This window comes from Hippopotamus amphibius, chromosome 2, assembly GCF_030028045.1.
Source record: "Hippopotamus amphibius kiboko isolate mHipAmp2 chromosome 2, mHipAmp2.hap2, whole genome shotgun sequence".
NCBI classification, from domain to species: Eukaryota; Metazoa; Chordata; class Mammalia; order Artiodactyla; family Hippopotamidae; genus Hippopotamus; species Hippopotamus amphibius.
In genome coordinates, this window is record NC_080187.1 from 156,142,673 (window position 1) to 156,168,417 (window position 25,745).

General features: G+C 40.0%; 1 protein-coding gene across 1 annotated transcript in view; it reads right to left on the reverse strand.

Moving 5' to 3' along the window:
• The window catches only part of LRFN5 (leucine rich repeat and fibronectin type III domain containing 5), a 268,652-nt gene extending 250,234 nt beyond the window's left edge, over positions 1 to 18,418 (reverse strand). Inside the window, exon 1 of the mRNA XM_057722364.1 lies at positions 18,271 to 18,418. The gene's annotated coding sequence lies outside the window, so the exon portion shown is untranslated. The remainder of the gene's footprint in view (positions 1 to 18,270) is intronic.
• Positions 18,419 to 25,745: the final 7,327 nt, after the last annotated feature.

A 25,745-nucleotide genomic window follows, 5' to 3' on the forward strand; every position in this document is an offset into this window, starting at 1 on the left:
TATTGTAAATCAACTACACTTCAATCAAAAAATACATTGGAGTAAATCAGAGAACCACTTATTTTGAAACTACATTAAGATTCTAGAAAAAAATGATTTGATTTTTTTTAAATTAATGATCCAATCATTCATCTACATGACAAACACTGCACTGAGGTCTGATGCAAAGAAGCACCAGACACTCAAAATTCCTATCTCCAGGAACATGAATCTATGGACTTAAATAGAGCCCAGACTGAAATATCCTTTATGCTGGAAGTCAAAGTTTCCTATTATTTTAGGTTAAATTAAATGTCTAGGTTTTATAGATACTTTCTCCCCCAAAATTATAATATAAGGCAGAGCTGAAACATTGAAGCAACTGAATGTTTTTGGCATTTCATACTTTAAGTGAAATTCCCACTCAGAACCATGCATAGTGTTTGTTTCCTACAGTGCAAGCAACATTCTAGATAAGCTGGGTTGTTAAATTTCTGCAATTCATTAATAGAAAATAAATTTGTAATATCACTGATGTTTTTGTTGACATATAAACAGTCAACAATATAATGTTTAGTATATAATGGCATTTCATCCTTTACAAATATTCATTTTTAATTTTATTTGATCTGTAATAGTAATGGCTATTAAAACCTTACATTTAAGTTTGTTATTATTATAAATCATTAAATGTACGTGAGAAAAAGTTTCAAACACCATAAAAGGATAAAATTGACAATCACCCAGGCAAAACCACCATCTACTTTTTGTGCGTATGTATCATTCCAAAGAATGTTAATTCATAAATATGCACTTATGTGTATCTACACATGTGAATGTATATCTTAGGGATATACACATATACATCTGCATATGTGTATGTATATTTTTACACATTTACAAAGAGGATAACATTATAGTCATCACAACTTCCATTCTTATGTAGCCATATTTTCTGGACAGCTTTCTTTATCAACAAATATAGAACTATTTCATTTATTTAAAGAGCAGCACAATATTTTGTCAAGAAATCTACTTGCTATTGATAAATACTTAGGTTGTATAGTATTTTGTGAAATATATTTTTGCTATTATAATTTATGTTGCAATTCACTTTCTTGTAATATATATTTCTTGCATAACTATGGGATAAATTTCAAGGCCATACCTTGATCCTATTTAACATTTCACAATGTGGGAGTACACTACAGAGTACTATATAAAGAAAAGCACTCTATACTATTCTCTCTGATTCATTAATGTATCTTTAAATATCCACCACTTAATCAGGATGAAGATAATAAAGCAATGTGTGTCTTAGAAAAAATATGAATGAAAATGCTAACAAAAAGTATATCCTTAGAGTTGCTTCATTGAAAATCAAACTGGCAACTGATTAGCCTGTAATTAAGATCTTTTATCTTCAATTAGTCAATTTTTTAAGAACTAAGACAAAGAACAGGGAAAAAAATCAGGAGGGGCATTCTTCATTGATTCAAACAAAAGAATAAAAAAGATGGAATGAAAAAGCAAGTCTTTTTTTTTTTCCTGTAAGAGAACTGATGTGAAAAGGTACTATGATTTGGTTATTTACTTGTTTCTTCTTTGCTGTTCCTTTAGTTAGACTCTGTACACCAATTAAGGTTCCTAGCAGTGACTCAGAGTAACAGTATTTCATAATTCAACCACTACTTAATCAAAATGTCACTTTAGTCTGTCACTGGTTACACTTCAAAAAGCTCAGGTTACCTCAATTAAAAGTGAATCTTTAAAGCACTTTGCAGATGTGGTGAAGAATCATACAATGAATGCTCTACTTGGACTGAGAAAGACAGGGAAGAGACTGCTATTTTTAACTTTCTTGCTATGTTCTATTTTTTCTGATAACCTTCTAGCTCAATGTTTTTCCCCTCTGTAGAATCATCTGAAGAGACTGCAAATGATATGATGTTTCATTACAGTATATCCTTCTTGTTCACAATTATGAAAAGTCTATTGTAGATTTTAATTAAATAATAGCAATGATATTTCCACAAAAAGACTAATTGCAGGAAATCTAACCAGTCATTCTAACCACAGTGACTGACTAAAGCGCAATGTCTTGGACTATGCTTAAAAGACTAAATATTTTAAAGTATGCTTAGGTAGAAAAGTGTATGGATTATGTGCTATCCATGCTGAAGTAAGGGACAGAAGTTACTGCAAACTCTGGATAGCTGAAGCTCAAGGTATTTGACATCAAAATACCTTATATACAGTGGCCAGGAGACATTTCCTTCTTGGTAATTCAAGAACTTATTGTTGTATATGTAATTGATTAAACTAGTTACATTACACTAGAGGAAACAGGAACATTGGCTAACCACAGTGCATTATTTTCTTCAGAGGCTGCCGCCAACTTCCTCCCAATGAAGAATGCAGAACTGTCATTTCACTATAATTAGTTAATTTTAGAGTACTCTGACCAAAAGTTAACTAGAAAAAGAATGATTCCACCTCCACTATGTTGAAGTAAGCTAAAATGAAGGTAACTATCCAAATTTTAAAGAATGGATGATACCTTAAGAAGCCTGCCCAGTGCAATTAAAATAGAATAGAAATATGAGTAGAGATCGCCTATAGCTATCAATTAAGGCTAAAGAGTCAGGGCTACATTTTTTAAATTTCTTCATGGGTTGTGTAATAAAGACATTGAAAATTGATTATTAAAACCACTTAATATGGGTTTTCCTGGTGGTGCAGTGTTTAAGAATCTGCTTGCCAACCCAGGGGACACGGGTTCGATTCCTCATCTGGGAAGATCCCACATGCCGCGGAGCAACTAAGCCTGCGAGCCACAACTATTGAACCCACGTGCCACAACTACTGAAGCCCAGGCACCTAGAGCCTATGCTCTGCAGCAAGAGAAGCCACCACAATGAGAAGTCCATGCACTGCAACGAAGAGTAGGCCCTGCTCGCCACAACAAGAGAAAGCCCATGTGCAGCAAGACCCAACGCAGCCAAAAAATAAATTAATTAATTAATTTAAAAAAGACACTTATGACTGGGGCGGGGAGGGTGGGGGGGACTTGAGGGGGGGGGAGTCAAGGAAGGGAGGGAATATGGGGATATGTGTATAAAAACAGATGATTGAACCTGGTGTACCCACCCCAAAAAAAAAAAAAAAAAAAAAGACACTTAATAGAGGACGTATATACCAGTAACTGTTACGTAAGAGTTGCCTACAAAACACAGGTGTTTACTTTTCCAATGTGCCATTGAATAGGCACTCAAACACACAGAAATTTTTCAAAATCCCCACTGGTATTAATTTTAGCTGTTTTAGTCTTCATGAAAGTTTCTTTATTTAATAACTGTAGGGATGCTGTGGTCCTGTGGGAATTGTGATCAGCCTTTCAGCGGGGAGGAGAAGGGGGAAGGCTGAATTTTAATACTGCACTCTCTGATGCTGAAGCAGAGGCTCTCAAATTGACCCAGGTCACCCCATGCCAGGGCTTTATAACTTCCTTCCTTCAACTGAAATCACACTGGAAAGTCAGTACAAAGTGATGGTCTAACCCAGTTAAAACTGAGTTCATTACTATCGCCTATAACCTTAAAATTAAATTATAGTAGAGAGTTAAAAAGAAAGTGGGAGAGACCTAGTGCCATCAAAAGAGAGTATGGCTTCAAAAAATGGGCAAATCGCAATGAAGAATGCTATCCTTTAGAAGGCTGAAATACATACTATGAAAACGAATGCAAAAGCTACAATTATTCAGCATTTGTACAATCACTGTTTTACAAAGAGAAAAAGAAGCTACCTGAGACTAATTACATTCACATTCATTCATTACCATTTTCTTTTATAATTTTACTAAACTTTATTTCAAAATTAAATAAAAGCTGATTATTCTTCCACAACTATTTAGCTTAGAAATTATTCACAATCTTCTTTACAGTGCAATAATTGCAAACAGTACAATATACAGCATGTACATTAATAAAGATTTAGAGTTTGATAAAAATAAATACGCTTATGAGGATACATGTGAGTGTATACTCAAATAGCCTTTTCCTGTTCTATTATAGTAAGATGAAGCTTGTCTTATTCAAATAATTCAAATATTATTTAACTTCTCGATGATAGACAGATGCAATTTCCTTCGTAGGTAAATTCTATTAGACCCACTCATTTCAAAGATTTTTACAGTAAGTCTGTGGCTTGACAATTTTCAATTCTCCCAAAATAACAAAACTTGCTAAAAAAAATCTTAAAGCAGTGAAGGGGAGCTGAATATGCCACCCCCAAATATGCCTCTTTGGCTTAAAAGTTTATTTTTGGCTTATTATTTTAAGAGACAGCAAAGGAAAAGCTCTGAAGTCACCCTTTTGTAAGAGACATTTTACATTTAGGAAGGAAATATCCACTCGTAAGAGTGTCTCCCTCTCTGTACCAGGAAGAGAAGGATGACTAAATCTCTAGAAATTTATCAATTGAGAAGGTGCCAACTTAGATCCACATAACAACCATATCCTTGTTTATTGTGCTTTGCCTGATAATCTCCCATAACTGTCCCCTCTCCCTCCAGAATCTTTTGTCTTTAGCTAAGAATGGTCTTCGAGGTGATGGCTTGGGCCATTTAGGGGAGTTACTCATTTTTCCTGGGTATCTTCCATGTATGTAGGAGGTATACATGTTATTAAATTTCTGTTTGTTTTTATCCTGTTACTTTTATTATAGAGGGATCTCAGCCACAAACCTGGAAGAGTAGAGGGAAAACTGTTTTTTCCCTTACAGCAGGGGTCCCAACACCCGTGCTGTGGACTGGTACCTGTCCTCTACCTGTTAGGAACCAGGCCACACAGCAGGAGGTGAGCAACAGTGGACGAGTGAGGGAAGCTCACTGTGATTCCCCACGCTCCCCATCGCTGGCATTACCACCTGAACAATCCCTGACCCCACCCGCACACACCCCCTCCCCCAGTCTGTGGAAAAATTGTCTTCCAGGAAACTGGTCCCTGGTGCCACAAAGGCTGGGGACCACTGCGATACAGCACAAAACACTGATTATCAAAGCCAAATATTAAAATTTCCCTAAAGCTGAATGGGCTTTTGAATTTCACATGGAGGACAGGAGAGAGGCTTTTCATGTAAAATAATTCTGAAAGAAAAGAAAGAAGGAAAGGATGGAATGAGGAAGAGAATATAGGAGCAAGGAAGAAGTAAATGAACCAAGCAGCGATTTGACTCCTTCTAACCAAGTTCCAAACACAGAGATGTTAACAGGGCACAAGTCAAACAACCAGGGCTGATAAGAACCAGTTATAGGACCTTGCTCAGATTGTCAGGAAGCAATTCCTCTTCCCTCCTTCCTTCCCACCTTTTCTCCTTGCTCTTCTCCCTTATCTACCCCCTATTCCCTTCCCTCCCTCTTTCTTTTCTTGCTCCCTCTGCCTTTGAACTTCAACTTCATACTGTGATGATATGAAGCTAAGGTAACCCACTCTTCCAAATCTGAGAAGGGAATTAATAGAGAGAAAATAGAGCCAAAAGGGGATCCACATTTTTCAGCTACCTGCAACTCTGAATCAAGCTATACCTGAAGATAACTCTGCTTAAGGCTATTGGTTGTATAACCAAGAAGTTCCTTTGACGCTTGAACCAATGTGGGTTGGGTTTTTCACTTGCAGCTAAATGAGTCCCAAGTGACACAACCCTGTTTTCCAGCCTTAGCTGAAGGTGCTGAAACCAAAAACCTTATGCTAAAGAATGCTGATGAAACAATCTGAACTCTAACAAGCTTTGGACCCTCCTATCGCTGTCTCACTCTTTCACCTACAGGTCTCTGCTCTTTGGACTGCTATATAATCAACACATGATTTCAACTTACAGTGGCAAATCATGTATTCAAATTGTCACTGATGGCACCAATTCAGCAAGAATGAGTACTAACTCCATTTATACACAGCTCACATGGATTCTCTCCATCCAAGAAGCACAGAATCCCACAAAACCTATTACCCCATCAAGGAAAATTTTGTACCATGTGCTTCGAATCAGCTTGAAAAAGTTGATACTTCTCATTCCCTATATAGATTGTATTTTATAGAAGGAATATGTGGACAGACAAAATCTTCACAATGACATTACATTGTTTTTCAAGAGCTGCTTTTTTAAAATATTTCAAAAATAATGATTTTCTTTTCATAACATTAAAGTGTAAGTACCAATTTACAGGAAATGACTATAAAAATGAAACTAGTTTTGTCTCATTAGTTTAGAAAAATAGATTTTAGTGCTGTAGAACCACATTTAAAAATAAATATTTATTAATGTACCTATCAATTTTCAAACAACACCTCCTGAGTGTACATTTTGTACCAAACATGATTTTGTTGAAATTCTCTACTTTCCTTAAGCATTGCCTTGAATCTGCTTCCCTTTTGAATATAGATACTTTAGAAATAATTATTTTTTCCATGTTATTAATTGTAATGCTATAGACATCATCTCAAATTGAAGGAACTATTTCTCCAACATCACTGGAAAAATTTGGTCATCAATTACACATATTGATTTCTCCATTTATTTTGACCCAATAAAACAAGAAGTGCTACAGTCATATACTCAGATGGCTACTTAGATAAATATTTTAATTTTCAATTAATAAAAATATATTTGAAGAAGTACTAGAACTATTAAGGAGGCTACCATGAGTTTAAAATTTTCTCAGCAAAAATTAGTCTAAGAACCACAAAATCAATTTTCCCAATCAGGAAAAGAAAAAGAAAGTTACTAATTTTCTCCTGAACTAACTGAACATGTCCTTAATAAGAAAAGTAGACCAGCCACAAAGCCAGTGTTACACACACAGGCCCCTTTCAAGGTATCTTATCTAACTTTTGGGTTTGTAATTTTACATTTTTTTTTCTTCATAAGCTCCCCAAAGTGTATAATTTTAAAACTCTAAACAACTTGGATTGGTCGTGCCTATAAGTGGTAAAATAATTCTTATCTTCAGTTTTCCTAATCATGTACAAAAAGCCATACATTATTTGAGACGTTTCTCTTAAAATGTTATTCTAGCTAGTTTAACAATACTTAGTTATTCTAGATCTGTATGAAAGGTTGCTTTTATGTTAATTTTTTTTATTGTTCATATTTTTGTTAAAAAACTTCTGCATTCACATGGGAAGCAAAGTATTGCTTGATATTATCGTAGAAGATTCCTTCAATCTGGGGCCTCAACAAAGTAAAGTAGAAAGATATTTGTAAGCTCACAATCTACCCAAGCCAAATATTACACTCTGATATATAAAATACAAGGACATATATTTGGCTAGTGCTGTTTGACTGGCAAATAATGGAATGCTCAATGTGTGAAGTCCTGGGAATGCATTATTCCTCACGGCAGGCCTTGGGATGTCAACATTAGCCCCATTTATAGATGAGGACATTGATACTACCATGCTAAAAAAATCAACTTTAATGTATACTGCAACATGCAACAAATACAATAGGTACTTTGTTATTTTAGAATGCACAAGTAGAAATTTCAAATGATTAGCAGAACATACATTACCTATTTTAAACCCTAAAATCACAGTAAGAAATAGCAGAAAGAAAATGTAAATAAAATATTTCATATTCCATATATTCCAGGGAGACTTTCAAATCCATAACAAAACATCTTTGTAGAAAATACTGATGTAAATGCATTCTCACCCCCCTACAAATGCATCTCTTTTACTAAAAGTAAAAACACTGAATATGACTTTATTCCTTTTGTAATTATGCCTTTTTTGCAAATAAACAGTATTCAGAAAGCTATAAAACCATTATAACTACACTGCCCCATGGCCTACACTCTGCACCTTATTATATCTATAACAGTATGTCAAATTCTTGTAATTTGATACATAAATGAGAACACTGTTAAATAAAATGAGGTGTGTATGAAGTTTCAGAATAAAGTAATTGTGCAATCTAGATTTAATTTACAGAAGAAGTGAAGAGTAAATATGAATCACTAAAACATAATTAGAAGGTAAAAATGAAGTCTTGGAGAAATGACAAAACGTCACTCTGAACCAAACCAAGCCCAAAGGTAACTTGAAAAAACAAAGACAAATTCTCCCTGGGGCTTTAGGTGAATGGTATGATCCCCAGCATAAGAGGACGACCCTTTCGTGGAAGCTTCTCTAAGGCAGTGATAAGCGGCTACAACAGAAAACAGGCAAATCAAATTTCATTCTCACATACATTCATCCATGTTAGGAAACATCTCGATAAATATAAATTTGAGGAAATTTGAGGCATTTGGGGAATCAGCCAATACATCCAATGGCTTAAAAAATATATATACTCTTCAAAAATCCATGAATCCAGGGATGGAGGGACAGCATGCCTAAACATAGTAGATATTTAACAAATATCTGTTGAAAGAATTAAGAGGAAAAAAGAAAAAGGGGGGGAGGCAGGGTTGTTTTCCAAAATAGGCATGGTAGCTGGCTATGTCCCATCACCCAAGGTGGGGGCGGGGGGGTGGGGGTTGGTTGGCTCAGTTATCTTTTCATACCCCAAAACTTAGTGGCTTAAAGTAACAGCCATTTTATTTGTTCATGATTATTTTGTGGGTCATCTATTTGAGCAGGTTCTTCTGCTGGTCTCACCTGCGATCACTCATGTTACTATAATTACCTGGAAGCTTAATTGTATCTGGATGGTGTAAGATGGCCTCATTGGCATGTCTTGCCATTGGTGCTAGAGATCACTCAGGCCACTCACAGCAGTGGTTCCCAGACTTCCTCGCATGATGTTAACATTTCTCCAGGAGGGTAACAGTGAAGAACACATGATCTCTAGAGGATTTGGTTTGGAAACGACAACATATTACTTCTGCCACAGCTATAGTTCAAAGCAAGTCCCAAGGTCAATCCAGAATCAAGAGGAAGGCAAACAGACATCTACGCTTAATCGGAAGACCCGCAGTGGATTTGTGGTTATTTTGAATTCACCAAGGGAGGTAAGAAAGTAAATCACAGATGGGAACAGACCACAAGACTTTATCTAGAAATGGTTGGTTCTGCCAACAGATATACCAAGAATTAAGTATCAGATTTTGGCTAATGTCAGGCCCCTCTGAAATAACAGCACAGAAATCTGGATACAAGGTGAGGAAATGAATTTGTTACTTGACTTTTTCCTGGCCCCATCCCACAGGGAGGAGGTAACTGGGGCTAAAGCCTCAAGCACTCATTAAGGACTGCAATGGCAGCCTGCACACAGGCGAGTGGAATGCAGAGGACAATGAGACACATGCAAAAGATAAACAGCAAAAGATAAACAGAGTGGTCTCCAAGTTTCATCCAGTCCTAAAGTCTCACAGAATTTTCTGATTCATCTGGACTAGGAAAAGCACTAAATGGAAAAACTATTTATTAATTACTTACATATACCAGCCAGTTTATAATGGCTTGCAAGTAAGTCCTTTTTGCAGATAGGAATTGGGAGAGTGACTAAATCACCCAAAATCACACAGTCTCGTTTAGCCAAAAAAAAAAAAAAAAGTATATACTTATATCCCAGACTCTGGACCAAACATTTCCTTCTCAGAGAATCCCCTAATGGATAACCATAAAGTCTTTCAAAAACTTCCAGATATGAAACATAGCAATTCATAGAGTACCATAAAGGGAAAAGAAATTGAGAATAAGATGCATATTCAGAAGATAGTCATCATTCTTGAAAGAGGTTAAAAACACATTTATAGAATAATAACCAAAAAACAGCTTCAAGAGGTAGGGGAAAAGGGAAATCTCCTAGATGTAGCAAATATAGCATCTTCTTTAGAATCAGAAATGTTTGTATTTGAATTCTAGCCCTACTGTCCGTTAGTCATCTAATCATGGATAAGTAAATTAACTGCCCTCAGCCTCAACTCGCTCCCCTAAAAATGTATACAATCATGCCCAAGCTGAAGGTTACTGCATGGATTAGAGGAAAGTAAAAACCAGCAGTGTACACAAACGACATTCTCAGAAAATGAAGATGATCCTGACACCACCATCATCATCATCATCCTCTAATCATACATTAATGCAAGATATATTAGCATCTTTCAGTGTTTTCCACATAAAGTACATAGAGGAAAGCTCATGCGCTTTCCTCAATAGAAAAGATTTTAGAATTTTAGTCATACTCACGCTCTACTTTACAAAAATATCTAATAATCTTGCCATTCTGTCAATATATTTCCATCAGTCAGTGAAAAAGGAAAACAGGCCCACTGATAAAAATGCTAGCTATATGATAACAAGCAAAAATGTTTTTAATCACACATAGAAGATAATGGGAAGGAAAAGAAGTTGGGAAAAATTTAGTATCAGTATAAACTGCCTTAAACATATCATAGACTGGTCCAAGAGGGCTTTCTGCAATCTAACATATACAATGAAGACCTGAAGTCATTGAGAAAAAGTTAATCATGTTTAGAATTGGTGTGTCATTTAAATAACTATCAGCATTTCCATTAAAAGTAAAACATCAAAAAAAAAAAAAAGAAGATATTTCTAAACTTGATGCCTCAAATACCATTCAAGATTATGGAGAATGTCAAGTACAGGAAGACCCATTCTTCAAGGATACCAGATAAAGGAAGTTTGACTATTTCCTTTTGCATATAAATGATTTTCCCCTTGTTGAAAATTAGGAGGTGACCTCATATGAAGGTCTGGGGAAACTACTAGAAGCCTAAACATGGATTTTATTCAATAATGGAGGAGGTAACACAAATTGAGTTAATAAATATTCTAGAAATCAATATTATCTAGATTTAAGGGTAAACTAAAAGGCAAAGATATGAGACTATCAGCAAGACTGACCTGGGCCTAGGGCTGCCTCACTGAAAGAATATCTGCTTCTCACTAGAGACTTCAGCTTCCCAGAACGGTATCTACGCCATTTGGGCTTTTGTGTCTCAAAGGAGAAATGGCTAGAAGAGTATCAAAGCATGCATTAAATAATGAAGAAATATTTGTTAAACAGATCAAAGAATGGGCCTTGAATCATTCTTGTCTAGATCAGAGAGCCAACTCGCCAAGTTAGGGTGAGGTGAAAATCCACCCTGTCTTATTCCATGCTGTTGTTTCTCATATATATTATGAACACTACCATTATAATTTGTAAGTTACTTTTCTCTCAATATTTAGCGGAGAAGATTTAACTAATTTGAGCACCATGAGCAAATCATGTGATGTGAATGTTGAAAGACTGGTCTCAGGTATCTTTACGCATGCCTAGACTCTGAATGGCAAATGCTTTAAACCTTGTGTCCAAACTTAAAACGACAAGTTGTAGCATCTTAGAGATACACGTTCAAGACTTGTCCAGACTCAAGAGGGAAGAAGGCATTGCTCAAACAGTAATATCTGACATGAGTGCTAGATGGAGGATTACTGCATGTACCTGCTTTCTCCAGTGTCAAAAGCAAGGAAACAATGGCCCTGTTCAACTCTACACTAGTCGACCCACAGGGCTTGCTGGTGCTGGTAACATACTTCAATGAGAAGCAAGAAAACAAATTGGAGCCTATCTCAAAGAAGGTGATGAGGAAGATTTACGATAGCTAACATTTATTGAGTGTAAAAGGCTTGAAATCATGATACATAGAAAACTGTCCCAAACCTGTTTAGGTCAAGTTATGTTTAATCATAAGCAGAGCCATCGTGGGTTGGGGATCTCGAGTAACTGAGTTTAAATATTTGAGGTTCTGTTATTGGGAATTAGACTTACTGTGTGTCTCTGCTCCCACATTAATTAGAAGCCACAGGATGCCAGATTTTGGGCTCAATCCCAAAAAGAAATTTTAAAATAAGACTATACAAAAACCAAATAATCTACTCTACACGGAGTAATTTTTGAAATCACTGAAGGGACCCAAGCTGGGTGAAGATGACCACACGGCAGGAATGCTTTTTAAGAAAATTTAAGATTGAATGGATGTCAGAATAACTTAGAAGTTTCATAATGCCAGACCCATCAGGGGTTAAAATGAATTTAAATTTGGATGTCTGGGGTAAGTCAAGCACTCTCCAGTATAACAGAGATCCTACAGCCTATAATTTCTTAAAACCAGCAAGGCTTACTGCTTTCCATCTTCTGCTTGATCTCTGAGGACACTGGACTGCCCAACCTCTGGTTTGGATGACCTTTAGCATTCCCTGGAATCCTGATGATCTACAGCCCCAAGAATAGGCTTCAAAGTCATTCAATTATCACTTCCTTTAGTTTCCTCCTTTACCCTCATGATAGCTAATGATGAGATGATGATGGTGATGGTGACGACAGCTAAGTGTCTTTTATTAATAGCTTCATTTTATAAGTGAGGACACTAAGGCTCAGACAGGTTATAAGACTCGCTCAAGGTTACACAGGTCTGAGACACAGGTATGTGAAATCCCAAAGTTCATGCGTCTAACTACTGTGCAATACTGTTGTCTACAAAACACAGTTACAATTTCCTGATTTCCTATGCTTTCCCGAGTACAAAACATAAAATATCAAAATAGAATTTAAAAATATCAGTTACTTTCAACCTTATGTATTTGTTTACATCTTTCATGTTACTAAGAAAATAAGTTTCTTGAGGTCAGCATCCAATGTCTAGTTATATGTTGTCAAAGTGCCTGACATTTGAACAGTCAATACAAGGCAAATTTCCCACACAATTCCTATAAGTAACCCCAAATTTTCAACTTAAAGGTGGGCACATTTCTAACAAGTGAGACATTTCAAATTAAAATATATATAAATATTAGTGATATATTAGTGAATATTAGTGATATAATGGTATCTTTATCCATGTAGAATAAAGCATATGTCCTGAGTACTCAATGCAATGTTCAGTGTTGCCCGATAAAGTACATACATTTTAATGCTGCTGTACAAATGCCTTAGCACTAATAAAACAAGTGCACATAAATCACTTGGTAACCTAACTTTTACTCCATGGGAAAAAAATAACAAAAAGAGCTAATTACTAAGAAAATACCTCATGCTTTACTTCCAAAGAAGATACAAGAAAGTTAGTTTTCATGGTTACAGAGTTGATGTTTCCACTAGTAAATCACTTTAATGCAAACATAACTTTGGAAATGATACCACTTCCAAAGATTCATGACTACTTCAAGACCGGAAATGAGAAGTCAACATGGATAACAGAATCCAGAGAGCAACTAAAATATGTCCTGCATGTCTCTTTAGAATTTCCTTAAAAGAGCTAAAAAGGGCAAAGTGAAAATACAGTAATGTAAACAGCACTGTTTGGGCTTCAATCTCTTAAGTGTACTAGTTCTAATTGAGTATCTATTGAACTCATTGGCGTTTTCTTTCATTCTTTTTCTAAGAATTCAGAAACACTCTCAGAGTTGGGGAAAGGATCCTATAACTTTATTCTTGTGTCTTATTACTTCTTTTCTGGAGCTTTTTTGTGTTATAAAATCTAAAATAGATTCAATATTCAGTGGTAATTCTGCAATTGTTCTTCATAAAGATTATAATAACACCAATTTCAAAATATTTCATTGGAAAGTTTTTTAAAAGCAATAAATTACAAATATGCTCCTACAAAGAAAAGAAGAAAATCATGAGGTTTACAATTAGACAGATTTTATTAAAAGATATATTTTCTAGGAAGACTCAAATTGGTCAACTGGCATTTTCCTCCCAAAGTGACCGAGTCTGTAACTTAACAAACATAGGCAAGCCATCAAAGCCAACTTCTGAGAAACCTTACTGACGTAGTTTGTAGTTTAAATAAGAAAGCCTTTTCATGTGACTTACTTGGCATCAGTAAAGTGATAGAGCACTTATATAACCATGTAATTCCTTTGTAATTTTCTATCACTTGTTAACCATTTTCATAATTAGTATTAAATTATGTCACAGATCAGTAAAAAGCATTCTGTCAGAACAGAATCTATCAGAACACTAAGATGAAAAAGCTTAAAAAACTGCATTATATCTGAATTAAATTCTATTCTTCTATCTCTTGCTATACTTACATGAAACTGGAGTTTTCATAATAACATACAATTTATGTTGATAGAGCATAATAAAAATGGTATACCTCTAACCAGAATAGCTTCAATAGTTATAAACATAATGCTTCTTAATTTCACCACGCACACACCATGTAATGGACAAATTATACTGCCTTAGGTTTTAAATAGTCCTCAATGATTGAAGGATGCCACAGGAATTAAAATGTGGACTGTAGAAATATAATAAGTAGTCTCATTCTCAAGGTTTATTGAACGAGGCAGAGCTATGCACATGTGTGTCAGTGGAATGATTTAGCAAAATTACCAGTTAGTCATGTATCCTATGGGGTCACAATCACATCTTTTTAAAGACCTGAATTTATATCTTTATTCTTCAATGAAACATAAAACTTAGAATCATTTGTACTATACACAAAATTCTGAAAGTAATGTCGGTATGTTACATTTCTGAGTAAATAGAAAATAAACATCACTGGAATTAGTCAATAGATCAGCCAGTTAAGCCATCAGGAAGGTTCAAGCAGCTTTCTTCTTCCAACCTTAAAATTGGCAAAAAACACTTAGCAATCTTACTTATAATAAATTTCCCTTTAAATAACCAGATAGTTATGATATAGAACTACAATGTAGTTGTCTTCTGTAGAGGCAGGAACACTGTTAGAAATCTGCAAGCATTTCATCCCAACCACACAACAAAACAGCAACAGTCTCGGCAGAAAGCAAGATCCTAATTTCACCAGCTGGAACACTCAGCAAAACTACCAAGTCTAAAGTGCTTCAAGCAGCAAGAGGAAACAGAACACTGGTTTAAATGGACAAAAGGGAACTGATGGTCATTCACGAAAAGATGAAAGGCAGTTATAACCTATGATGGTCATTTAAACACCAGTGCCATAATCAGATACTGCTTTAATACCAAGAATACACTGAATGACAGAGGAGACCAAAATACTGGACGAAGGGGTAAGGGTGGGGCAATTTTGCCTCAAGTGACCATAGCTCTTGCTATATACTCTAAGGAAAAGGAAAGAAAATCACCTTGGGCTGATATTAGTCAGAGATATATCTTGATGAACCCCTCCCAAAACACACAAGCACAAGAATCTCATATTTCACAAATGAGGTGTGTGTGTATATGTCTGTGTGTGTTCACATATACATCACTTGTGAGGAAAAGAGGTACGTGAAGCACAGAAGTCTGGTGTTGCTCAAGGTCATTCTCCTCTTGAAAAGAGGAAGTGAAATAATGACAAAGGAATGGTCTCAGGGACAGGAGCTAAATGACAACTTCTTTCCACCTGCCTATGTGCTCACATCCGTTTCCATGGGTATTCTGGCTTTCCTAGTGCTTTGCCCCTCTTATTAGTGACCGTAAGAGGGCTGACAAAGAAGGAAGGTTTTGCTAGGAAATTTTCTATCAGTATCTGACAGTCTTAACCTATTAGTGAGTCAGACCAGCTCTAAGTACAACGCTGACCCAGGGCAGTGGACTCAGATACTCAAACTGGTTTGCACCTCTCTGTCTCTCCAGACAAGAGAGAAGGAAAGCAAGGCAGAAAGCTCCATTTTTTTAAGGAACTTATACACATGAAACCCTATGCTAGGGAGTCTATTTGGCTATGACACTTCACCTACCTCCAGTCTGCACCAATGAATGGCATTTTTAAACATGAATCATACCACAATCTCTATTTAGGCATCTGAGCACTCAATATCCAGTTAATACATTTGTTTCAACCTTCCCTGAGGATGAGGGTACAAGGACAAGACTTAATCTCCAAAGGACTGAATCCTTAATGAGAAAAGGCCAAGGTGAAAGGATAGGAGGAGGGAGGAAGAGAAAACACATAATTTTCCCAAGTACTAATATTCTCCACCAGCATCCCATCTTTCTTGGGAACCTTTTAAACAGGGATGCCTTATTTGCTAACAAATATTATGAGTATGCTATAGTTTCTGTGGCAACAGTATTCTGGAGAAATTCGGGGCACAAAAAGGTGTCCCCGTCAGATTTTTAGTATACACAAATCAATTTTCTAATTACGATTTTCTGAGTGATAGGAGAAATATAAAAAATTCACTAAAAGAGACAAGGAAAAAGATGAAAGAAAAGAAAAATCCTCACCTAATTCCTCCCAAATTCCCAGTTATATTTATTTTTTATGCAGGCAGTACCCTTTTCTTTTCGACTCTTCAGAAAGTAGAGGGGAAACCTGCTTTTCTGTTAAAGTCGAGTTATCCTCTGTATCCTTTCTTGGTTCTCCCTAGAGATCAAAGTTACAGAGCAAATCTGTCTGAAGGGTGGCCTCAACTCCTTCATATTTATTGGAGATGGGGTGGGGTAGGTAGCAGTGTCTCCAGTGGTATTTCAACTGGAGGTAAAACAGCAGTAGAAATGACCTGATTAAATCCAGGAGAGCAAGAGGGGAGAGAAGAGAGGAACAAATGGAAACCTAGGAAAAACACAGTTTCAGGTTTTGAATCCTGAGAAGTCATGCAGTATCTGAATATTAAGGCCTTTTTGCAGCCAGCCAGCTTTCCTTCTGTGTACTTGAATATTCATTTACGAAGAAGGGGGAGGGGGCTGCAGGCGCAGGAAGTCGGGCAGGACCTCACTGCCCCCCACGCATGTCTCTCCTCCTGCGTCTCAAATCCAGGCGGCCACCTCTGCCATGATGCGCCTGCTGTCTGCCAGGGGACCCGCTGAGCTCTCCCCGCCCCGCCCCAAGAAAGTGTCAACGCGGGCCTGGTAGCTGCAGTGGCGGAGCCCAGCCCCCAAGCCCGCTGCAAACATGGCCTTGCAGCACCACCAGTCTGCGAGGGCTGCAGCAGCAGCCGAGCCCAATCTCCAGAGTAGTCAGGGACATCCAGGCGCAGGGACAGCGAGAGCAGCTAGCTCCCTACGGGCTTGCAGTCTGTAAATGCCATCATATGGGTCTCTATTTTAAAAAGCAGCGAGTGGAGGAAAAGCAGGTAATGCTCCTCCACTTTCCAAGCAGCTTTAGCAAAGACAAACCCCCGGAGCAGCCCCAGTCACTGCCTCCCGGAGCAGGGCACTGTGCGCGTGGCCGAGCCAAACCCTCCACTGGGTGCAGCGAGCAGGCAGCTCCTGAAGGCGGGAGACAAACAGGCACTTCTTAGCTGAATTATTCAGACCTACTTCACCGTCTAATAAAACATTGATGAGACTACTTTGGAAGTGCTTTATCTTGTTAATCCTAATGCCCTCGAGAAGGGAGAGAATTTTCCGTAAGGGACGCAGAGGTGATGGCATAGGAAATGAGAGAAATCAGGTGGGAGGGTAAGGGGCTTTGGAAGTTCACTAAATTTGTTCTGCCTTAGCCATTTTAACACATCAGACCCAGTATGTTAATCAGACAGTCGCAAATCCACCCTACTCCCTCTAAATCTAGGTACTGGCAAGAATTTTCATTATACACAGATAAAACAAACAAACAAACAAACAAAAAGGCAGAACAAAATAAAAACAAACAAACCACGCGCGTACAAGCCCCCTCTCCACAGCCGAGACAATACAGCTGGGGACGGTGTAGGGGTGGTGGTTGTGGTTTTAACTGCGCTCCTCTAGATATAAAAATGACTTCTTTCACGGATCTATTTTGCTACATAAAAGCACACCTTGGCAGTTAAACACTATATCTCAACACATACCTCGTGACAATGAATTCCCTTCCATGCAAAGCAAGTTCCAAGAAAACTCTATTTTGAATTAAAGTCTCCAGATGCGTAATTTACAACTACTAAAGGATTTGGCAAGCTCGTCCACAATAAGGAAAGTAAAACAACCTGGCACCAGAGGTAGAGAAGGGTCAAAATGATCCCTGCCTGAAACGATGGGTGGAAACCAAACACCCTCTCGCACCCCACAATCTGGGGAGGGTTGGATACCAAATGGTCCGTGGCAACCATAGCCTGAAGGAAACACGGGATTTTAATCTCTGGCATCTTCAGACAGGTTCAACACGCCTAGCTTTCCAAAAACATCATTTAGGGTGGAGCGTATCCATATTTTCTTAGCTTTCACTGCCAGATTAAGTGCTCAGGTATAGATTTATATTCTACCTACTATAAATGATATTACATCACAGAGCGCCCTTGGATACCCAGCCTTCCTTAATGATTTTCAAAACATTAATAAGTAAAGTAGCCTGCAATGCAGATAAGAAGCTAGAAATAAGATCAGAAGGAAAGTGGGTGAGGCGGGTAGTCGTTTGCTTGTTACCTGGTGCCTCTAGAGGAAAGACGATCGTAGGAAGACTTTCTGCCCGCAGGTACGATCCAGGCAAGGTGGCTCCAGGTGGCTTTCACAGTCTTACGCGGGTCTCGCCCGTCACTTCGCTGCCCTCTGCCATAGCTCAGCACCCGCATCCTAGGGAGTCCGAGAGGCGGTTCCTGCCACTGCCGCCGCTGCCCGCAGGTCGCGCTGGGTGGGGGATCCGCGGCGATCGCCCCATGAAACCCGCGTTTCTGTACCCGGGGAGCAGGCAGAGGCAGGGCGGCCGCGCACGCACACACAGAAACACACTCACACACACACACTCACCACTCGCAGCCAGGCGCGCGCGCACTCGCATTCACACTTGCACACACACACACCCAGTTCAACACGGGAAAGGAAGGCAAGGCGGGGACTGGTCCTTCTCACGATCGGCTTGGATGCCCACCGCACCACGGGCAGCAAAGAGAGTGGTCTGGCATAGCCGTTCGCTCACGTTTCCTTCAAGTTCTCCTCCAACCCAAATCCACGTAATTCAAGAGCTGGTGACATTTTGGTGGGGAGGCGAGAGCCAGGAACCGGCGAGGAAGAGTCGAAGAGTCGGGAATTTTGTTAAGCAGTTTTAAAGGCAATTCTTGTTACCTTGATTGTGCAGAAACCAGCTTGACAGGCTGAACTTTTGGCTTCAAATTATGTAGACCTAAAGGTAGATATCCTTCTGGCCAAGACAGGAAGGTCTGGATGCACAGAAACTAGATGGCTGCAAGACCCCCTGGTGACCTTGTGATGTACCTGGAAGCAGGTTAATACTGGCGCTTTCCAAGCTTCTAGGTAAAACGATCCTTACACAGGGGTCCAAAGCTGAGTAGCCCTTCCGAATCCAGCCTGGAAAATGGGTCTGGGCGTCCTCCGCGCTCTGCAAGAAGCCGGACATCGAGGGGCACCGCCAAGTTAACACATTTGCTTCTGGGCAGTTGGATAAAAGACAGTCAAATGCATCAGATAAGCGCGCGCGCACACACACACGCACGCACACTTCTAGCTGGAGAGAGCTTACAAAAAAATAGATGCCAAGATGACTTAAAAAGGTACAAACGATCCAGAATCTTCCCGGAAAAACCGAAGGGCCAGCAGGAAGGTTACAGACATCTTCCCAGGTCTTTCATCCTTCCTCTGTCTCGTGAGTGTTGTGTGTGCGTGTTTGTATTTCCAGAAGGTTTCCTCCGTCTGCCCCACCCCCGTCCAGTTGCGCTTTTTTCTCCTGATATAAACCGACCATGCAAAATGGATTATATGAGTGGGTAGTGCTCACAACCCAGAGCTCCACAAAGTCTGGAATCCTAAGGAAGCGGCCAGCTGCAAAGCCATTGCCATCCTCAAGGGAAGAAGGAAAAACACGCGCAAACACATGCACACCAGCGCGCACGCACACACACACACAGAGTCCTCAGTTCGGGCCGCTCTGCACACGCCGGCGGCCTCCCTGCGCGCCGCTGCACACAGTGCCCCTCCCGCTGCCCGCGGCTCCCGGGCGAGTCCGCGGCTCACGCAAGGGGCTCCCACGTTGCGGTTGCGGCCCGGGCGGGCCCGGCCCCCCGGTATCCCGTGCCGGCGTGTTCGGACAACGGCAGCCGCCGGGCCGGGAGGAACTGCGCCCCGCGCTGCAGCATGGAGGCGGCGGCGGCGGGCGCGCGGCCGTGAGCCCGGCCCTCGCCGCAGTGACGGGAGCTGCCGCGCCGCCCAGACTCCGAGAGTCAGGCAAGACCCCCGCCGGGGCTGCCACGCCGCCCTCCGCGTCTCGGAGCCTGGCGTGTTCCGGACTGATTTACCCAGGGCTGGGGCAAAGGGCCCGTCAGGCGCGGGCAAATCCCGGGGCAGGCGAGGCGCGGGGGCGTTGCAGGCAGGGGGAGGGGAGAAAGCAGAAAACCTGGAGGATGAAAGCGAACTTCCAGGGGCGTCCCCAGCGTCTTGCGAAGGGGGGATTTGCTGACCTCCCACCGCCACCCCACAGTTAAGGGATAAAGGAGTGTCACCGGGTCAGGCTGTGACTGCTCATGGCAGAGGGAAAAGTCATTAGCTATAACCCGCCGGGAATATCTGAGATGGAGGGCTGCTGATTTAGGGGTCTCAGTCACCTGCGACTGGATTCCAGCGTTCCGTTAGTGGTAGATGGTAGTTTACTTACTAATCAGATGGGCGCAAAAGCTAAAAAGAACATTATATTTGAGAATCAACTAAGCTGAGCATCAGATCCTAGGAGTGCTGCAGTTGGTCACATATTAGTATGTCAAGGGCAGAAAGCAAACCCAATAGTCGTCACAAGCCAGACCAGGCCACTAAGGTTACTGGGACAGGGAACAGGTCTGAAGCAGGAAAGAGAAGAGAGATGGAGAGAGAGCAAGACCCGGGCCCGCCAGCGGGGCTCGACTTTTCTCCCCACAAATCCCATAGTTTCTCTCTACCCTACCCTCCTTCCCTCCAGCCCGGAAAAGGCTTCCTCCTGGGAACCCCAAGTGAAATCAGCTGTTCCTATCTCCTGAGCCTGGAAACCCTTTCACTTCTCTTTAACCGGTTCACCAGCACGTGGTCTTCGGCCCCAGCGAGCAACTCCCTCTCAGCTCGGATCCCCGCTGGCCCCGAAACCAGCCTGAACCCAGAGAGAATAGAAGAATTAGGAGTTGCAGAAGGAAGCTGGCTAATAAGGGTCTCTTCCCGGCCTACTTAGCAAAGCCACGTGCTAGTGGTCTCCTAGGATAGGGCGTTCTCGAATTTTTCTACCAATAGAGCTCTCCCAGGCTTCCGCGTTGCCCTGCGGGTGCACAGACGCGCTCACACCCGAGCACACCCACGGGCTCTCCCCAGCGGGTACACGTGCACCCACGCGTAGGCAGGACCCACTGCCTCTTTCAGGAAAGGAAGCGACGCGTGTTGCGCTTGAAGTGGAAACTCCTTTCGCATCTCCTCCTCCTTGGTCTTCCCCTCTACCCTCCCCCCCCCCCCCCCCCCCCCCCGCCCCAGGCTACAGGTCCAATCCGGGAGTTCAGGAATCCGCGCAACTCCTCAGGCTGCTTTGTTCCGAAAGAGCGCGGATCAGGGGCCGGCAGATCCTGGGGGCGCCTCCTCCCTCCAGGTCCGCGGGCGACGCCGGGTCCGTGGCTCTGGGGCGAGTTCCACGGAGCCGGGGCAGCACCGGACGATCCAAGTTCGAGAGCAGGAGGCAAACTCGCGCAGCAGGGGGACTGTACGGCGACACCTGCGACACCTCAGAAAAATAAACCAAAGGGACACCGCGGACAGATACATCAGCGGACACTACTGTAGTCCAGGAGACTCTCCACTAAAACCATCAGCGCTTCCCCTGTGGCTTTCTGTCCCCCGAAGTGAAAAAATGAGGTTTCCGAAAAGTCCAGGGCAACAACCTGCGGAGAACTAAGTCCAGGGACTCTCCGAAAAACCGGGAGAGAGAGTGCTTCCATCTTTGGTTCACTTTAAACTTGGCCGCTTCTGGAACTTCACTGAGGGGCGGCGGAGTCGCACCAGCGCGGACCACAAGCAGATGGGAGCGAGCACTTCCAAATACTTTTGGACGCGGGGGTGATTCCTTTTTCCTTCAGGATTGTCCCACTTGCCACCCTTCCCTGCTGAGCTGATAGGAACCGCTAAATGCCAGGAGATAAAGATTTGCAATTCCCCCTGGGGACCAAAGTATAGAGAGATGTTGAATTAGAAACCCAGAGACCTTGCATTGCTGGACTAAATAACTTTTCTTTTTCATTTTCTTCTTTTTTTTTTTTTCTAGTGTCCGTACCGAGGTGAGGAGAGAGCACACTTAATCAGCTGTAAGAAGATGAGAGCTGAGAACAGGGCAAAGTTCAAATGTCTTCTAAGTAAAGGGGTGTGTGTGTGTGTGTGTGTGTGTGTGTGTGTGTTGTTTGCATAAGAAAGATGAAATCGGCGTCTCTTTATTGTGTTAATGTGTAACCTTCCAGAATTATTTCTGTTGCAAGCCCTACCAAGCTCACAAAAGCATCCTCTCTTCCTTTAGTTTAGCCTTCCTGTTGAACATTATGCATTATATTTGAAAGTGCTTTCCCCATTTCATCTTATCTCAAGAAAGCACTCGCTGGTAAAGACTTGTACCTTTCACTCTCCGGGTACAGTATTTGTTTCTTTCTCTACTATACATGCTGATTGGAGTTTACCAGTAGAGAGGAAGAAGCAAGCTTTGTTTTAGCTTGACAGAAGAGGTGGCAAGACTTTCAAGGAGAGGCTAGGATATTCTTTCCCAAAGGATCTCAGCGTTAACAAAGGGTAATTTTTCTTTCAACCAAAGGAAAAAAAGGCCTATGGAGAAGGAAAAAAAAAAGATGGCAGTTTCTAGTTTGCCTGTGTAATTATTGTGGGTATTAACCAGCTTTGAAATTGGTATACTTTTAAGTGTTCAAAACATCTTAATTTATCCCCAAAAACAATGTTTATGCCAAGTCATTTTTAAAATTATGTTAAGCTTCTTTCTCACCCTGATCATTTTTCTAAGGACCTTTGGTCATAGATATTGGACTGTGTTTTCCCAGAATAATCCAGAATTTGAAAAAAGTTGTGTTTTTCTAATTTCACACAGTAAATGGAAATATGAATATTTTACTCTTGAAATGATGAACACCAAAAGGAAACCTGAGTTTATGGTTATATTCTTATTTAGCATTTTTTTCTAAGGCAGTGAGAAAGGCATGACTTACTCTGTTTTAAAATTATTTTTAACAATTAGTTTGCTTACCTCATGAATTTTCTTATTTCTGTGGTTTGAAAGTGCATGATATGTTGTCACTTGAATTCAATTTTTGTTTGATGTATGCTTTGAAAAGCTGATTTAAATAGGGATTATCTTCATATTTTCTGGGTGATGAATTGGTATTATGAAGAGCATTTGATTCTTTTTCCTAATATAAAGTTCTCTGTTAATTCAAGACCAGAAAATGATGTGAAGAAATGACAGGGAAATATAAGTTTCTGAAGGAATAACGTTTTAAAAAAAAAAAAAAAAACTTAGTTAAAATATAGTAAGTGAAATCCAACATCAAGCTTTTTAAAAAATCACTATCATAGTTGTACCCTGTATATTTTTGAAATGTAAAGAGATCTGCTTATCTTAGAAACATGTAAGTTGTAACTGACTATAGAGTCCTAAGGTACAAATCGTGTTGGCATTAGATCTTACCAAAAACATGATTCAACTGGGCTCTAAATAGAGTTGTAGACTCAGCATATTTCTGTCATAAATAAACAGATTGCTCATTTACCTGTTTTGGATCTTCCCAAAATCAAATTTATTTACTATTTAACATATTTCTGAGGCACAAAAGACATTTTCCCTTTTATTTTTTTAAAGCTCTTTATTGGGATGTAATTGTTCCCTTTTGCTGTTTTTTTGTTTGTTTTTTTCCCTTTTGTTTTTAAGTAAAAATAAAATTTTTATTTTTATGGCTTTTTTAAACTTGATCGTGGGTAAAACATACATTTACTTTCCCTTCCTCCTGAATCTTTGTCATTTTTTTATATAAATTTATTTATTTATTTATTTATTTATTGGCTGTGTTGGGTCTTCGTTGCTGCACACGGGCTTTCTCTAGTTGCTGCGAGTGGGGGCTACTCTTCATTGTGGTGCACAGGCTCTTCATTGTAGTGGCCTCTCTTGTGGAGCACGGACCCCAGGCGTGTGGACTTCAATAGTTGTAGCACATGGCCTCAGTAGTTGTGGCTCATGGGCTGTAGAGCACAGGCTCAGTAGCTGTGGCGCACGGGCTTAGTTGCTCTGCGGCATGTGGAATCTTCCCAGGGCAGGGCTCGAACCCGTGTCCCCTGCATTGGCAGGCGGATTCTTTACTACTGCTCCACCTAGGAAGTCCTGTCATATTTTTTAACCTTTATAGATCATGATAATGACATACCAGGTGATTAAGATCTACCTCACTGGAACTAGCACTAAGAACCCAATAAATTACTGGATGGAACTGGGCGTTTCTTATACTAAGAGTATTTTTTTTAAAGCTTAATTTGTAAAACACAAACATAGTGATTTTTAAAGATAGTGTCATAGGCAAAAATTTGTGCTAGATAAAGAGGTTATTTCAGAGAGAAACATTGCTGGACAGGCAAGACATTTCTTAGGCAAAATTGCAATAAGTAAATTTTATCTAAATATTCATCCATCTTTTTTGTCTTGCTTTTTTTGCTTACATTCTGGTATTAACTCCCTGTATTTGTCTGGTCCTTCTATTTAAGTTACCCAAAAGTCCTAAGTACAGCATCCTACTTAGGAATATCTAATCCAGAGAAGAATGGCACCATACTGAAACTATTTTTTCTGTCCTCATCAAAACCTCCATTTAGTCATATTAGATATATCTTATTAAATTCTTAAGGGGAAAACAATCAAATAATGCTAATTCAAACTAAAGTGTCAGTGACCAGCAGTTTACCCACTCCAGAAATGTGAAGCCCACTTAATTCCTAAAATATAGAATTTTTGGCAAAGTGTGTTACATAAAAATGGAGCAAAGATACCACAGTCATTTTAAAATTTGTATACAGGATTGAAGTTTTTTTTTTTTTTCTGAAATAATATTAAACAATTATTCAAACCTATGTTTTAACCTTGGAAGAAACATTTAGAAAGTCTTATACTTATATATCCAGTTAGTATTTCAGGAACACTTCCACTTGATCTTGAAACTTTATTTTGAAATGAAGCCAGTCAGGGACTTCCCTAGTGGCGCAGTGGTTAAGAATCTACCTGCCAATGCAGGGCACACGGCTTGATCCCTGGTCCAGGAAGATCCCACATGCCATGGTGCAACTAAGCCCATGCGCCACAACTACTGAGCTGTGCTCTAGAGCCCATGAGCCACAACTGTTGAGCCCATGTGCCACAACTACTGAAGCCCACGCACTTGGAGCCTGTGCTCTGAAACAAGAGAAGCCACTGAAATGAGAAGTCCTGGCACCGCAATGAAGAGTGGTCCCCCGCTCACTGCAACTGGAGAAAGCCTGCAGCAATGAAAACCCAATGCAGCCAATATATAAATTAATTACTTAATTTAAAACAATGAAGCCAGTCATCACACAATTATCTTAAAAACAAAAGTTTGTATCACTATTCTTATTGATTTATAATATGACTGGTAAGCCCACCAAGTCATATTAGATGGAATATGCTGTCAAAACTCTATGGTCTTAACTTCTTAAAAATGCATATATCACTCTCAGTTCTACAAAACCTGATGATAAACTATAGGAAAAAGCTTTTGCTTTTAAGCTTTATTTTACTTTTACAGATTCTGTTTTCTAATATTTCTTTTTCTCCAGAGTTTGCCCCTGAATTTCAGTCAGGTGACCACAAGTCGGCAGTAAGTTGACACACTCACGTAGTTGAGACCAGACCACAGGGCTTGGCCTTCTTAGAAACCACCATAGATTTTGAA